Genomic DNA, 2751 nt, shown 5'->3' with positions numbered 1-2751 from the left:
CCGCTCATCCTTGAGGCAAGGGATATACTTTGTTAGTGGCCCGTAAGAATTCTTAACCTGTGAGTCTCCTTTCAAGATACTGGAAATGGCACCTAGGTTGACCAATGTGGTCTTCCAGGTATCCATCTTGACTCTTAGAGTCTCCAATCTATTGCCTAAGTGTATGAGACCGTTGCTCCAATCTTCTATCACTCATGCTTTTTGCATCTAGGGTCAGCCTAGAAGGATGTCGTAGTCCACTCCCTTCATGACTATGAAGTTCAATGAGAATCAAAATCATGTTGTCTTCAAGGGCTAGTCCTTCAATACTCCAAATGGTCTAACCTTCATTCCGTTAGCTAGCGTGACATTAAACCTTGTGGTCTCTACAGGTGGGTTACCCCAAGCCTGTAGGACTGCATGACTGAGCATATTGACTCTAGCTCATGTATCTACAATTCCCTTTCTTTTAGCATCTCCTAATGCATTGACAAGCAAGAATACATGCATCTCTTTGCCTTCCCAAAAGGCATTTACATGCAAAGACTTAGGCATCGAGTTCAAGGTTAAGCTTGTTATGTGCGTTACTACATTGTGGTCAGGGAAGTCGGTCACTCCAAGATTGTCATATCATTCTATCCACTGCTTCAACCCTTGCCATAGCATCGGGTTCTGGCTAAGTAGTCCTCCCAAAGGCAGAGTCACGGGGGACTGAGATCAATGCTGAGCAAGTTGCCAACCGCCTGCTTTTCGTTAGGCTCTACACTCTATTGCCAATGATCTTGGGCAGTTTGCCCACCTATGGTGGCTAGCCTATGTCTATGTGGTGCTATGTGGGATGCGGATGCATCTCTTGATCTTAACTGACTAGGAAAGATTGGTGTGTGTATGTTAGAGAGCTCATCAATCCTGTCTTCCATGATGGGTTTTGCATCCTTTAGGTGTGATTGGGCTTCTCTCACCCACTCCTTGATCTTATCAACCACTTCTAATTGGTGCCTTGGATCGGGATATTCTCCAACCTTGGCACTTCCCTTTTTTGCTATCTTAGGAGCAAATGTCTCTATTTCTATGTCTGTGACTTGCTTCCCCTTTGGTAACGTGGTGGTACTATCTATCTTAAGCATAATCTTTGTCGTCTCAGCCCTCTTTTTCCTTCTTCTATGACTTTTCTTTCCTATTAAAGCTATGCTAAGGTTGTTGGGTCTAGGTAATGAAATACCGGCATGCTTTGCCTATGCTCAGGTCATGACATTTAGCGGAATTGGCATCCCATCAAGTATCTCACCTCCAAACAGTCCCAATGGTATGGATGCCATGATAGCTAAACTAGTGGAGGGTTTTCACCTAGGGCACTTGGTGTACAAGTGTGTGATCCCACACTTAGGGCATCTCAGGTCCACCTTGTCTTGATTGGCTTGCTCCCTTTTGGGGCATCGAGATGAGATGTGTCTTGGGTGATCGCAAGACCAACATCATGCGATGGGTTCTTGGTTCTGTCCTCCTAGACCTCTACCTCTTCCCCTACCCAACGCCATCACCAACACTTGTTTGAAATCCATCAAGATGGGATTGCCCTCTTCATACGAGACATAAGGATTTACGTATGCTTCGTCCTCCTTTGGCTCCTCTATGTAATGTACAGGAGCATTGCTTGGTGGATGGATCATGATGGGTCCAAGTGGTCTAGGTATCCCTGTGGGGTTGATATCTATCCTAGGGATAGCTAGCTTTGAATCATTAGGTGTTGGGAGAGCTAGTGGAGCTCCCCTTTTGTAATGTGCCTATCTATTCCCTTAGGTAGTAAGAATGATTTTATGGTTGTGGGTATGCCAATCACCTTGGCAATTAGCAATGTATTACATCATGTCTAAACCTATCACAATTGGTACAAGGTCTGGCTCTAGGATCCATGCACTCAGCTGAAAGATGGTTTTCTTTGCAATGCATGGATTTGCATGTGAGATTTTGTGGGCATCTCTTATAGCCCAGCCAACTCTAGCTTCATGTCCGCCAACTCCTGGCAACTCTACCTTCGCGTCCGCCAACTCCTGGCTCTGATCTCACTTTTTCCCTTGTCTTGAGTGCTGTGGTTAGATCTTTCACCAATGGTCGTAGCCCACTCTGAGGTTTTAGAGATAGTTCTATCTCGAGTTGTGGGTCTTGAGCTCCTCTCCTTGAGTAGGTCATCCACTCATATGGCTTCTTCGAAGACCCTAGCTAGCACATCCCTTTGTAGGGTTGAGTTGCTCACCAAGGCCCTGTAAAGCTCTTTACTTCAGATTCTGGTTTTATGAATACAATGGAGACCGCTCGTTCACTAGGTCATTCTACAGTGGCTGGGATTCTCTTAAAGAGACTCCACACATAGGTGATGTAGTCTCGAATATCCTCCTTGTCCTTTTGACTAATGTTCATCAACCTAATGATGAGGTTGTCATAGTATCCCGCCTCAAAGAATCTCTTGATGAAGGGACTCGAGAGGTTATTGAAGTCATTGCATTTGCGGCATTGTCTAGACTATTGTACCACATCCGTCCTTTGTCTCCTAGGAAAAGTTTGAAAGCTTATGCATGTTGAGCAATGAGCTAGAAGTGAGATGAAGTAGCTCCAAGGACAATGAGTAAGGGAGATGAAGAAAGTGGTGAGAAAAAGGGAAGGCCTAGCATAAGACCAGATGACTAGTGGAGTTGGAGAATGAGATTGAAAAATCCATGCATAACTATGCTCAAATCCAAAAGCAGCTTGATTATGAAGTGCACCAAAGGAATA

The sequence above is a fragment of the Lygodium microphyllum genome, chromosome 10 (genome assembly GCF_053477565.2).
Source record: "Lygodium microphyllum isolate KBCC chromosome 10, Lygodium_microphyllum_v1.1.10, whole genome shotgun sequence".
NCBI classification, from domain to species: Eukaryota; Viridiplantae; Streptophyta; class Polypodiopsida; order Schizaeales; family Lygodiaceae; genus Lygodium; species Lygodium microphyllum.
This window is presented reverse-complemented; position numbering follows the sequence as displayed.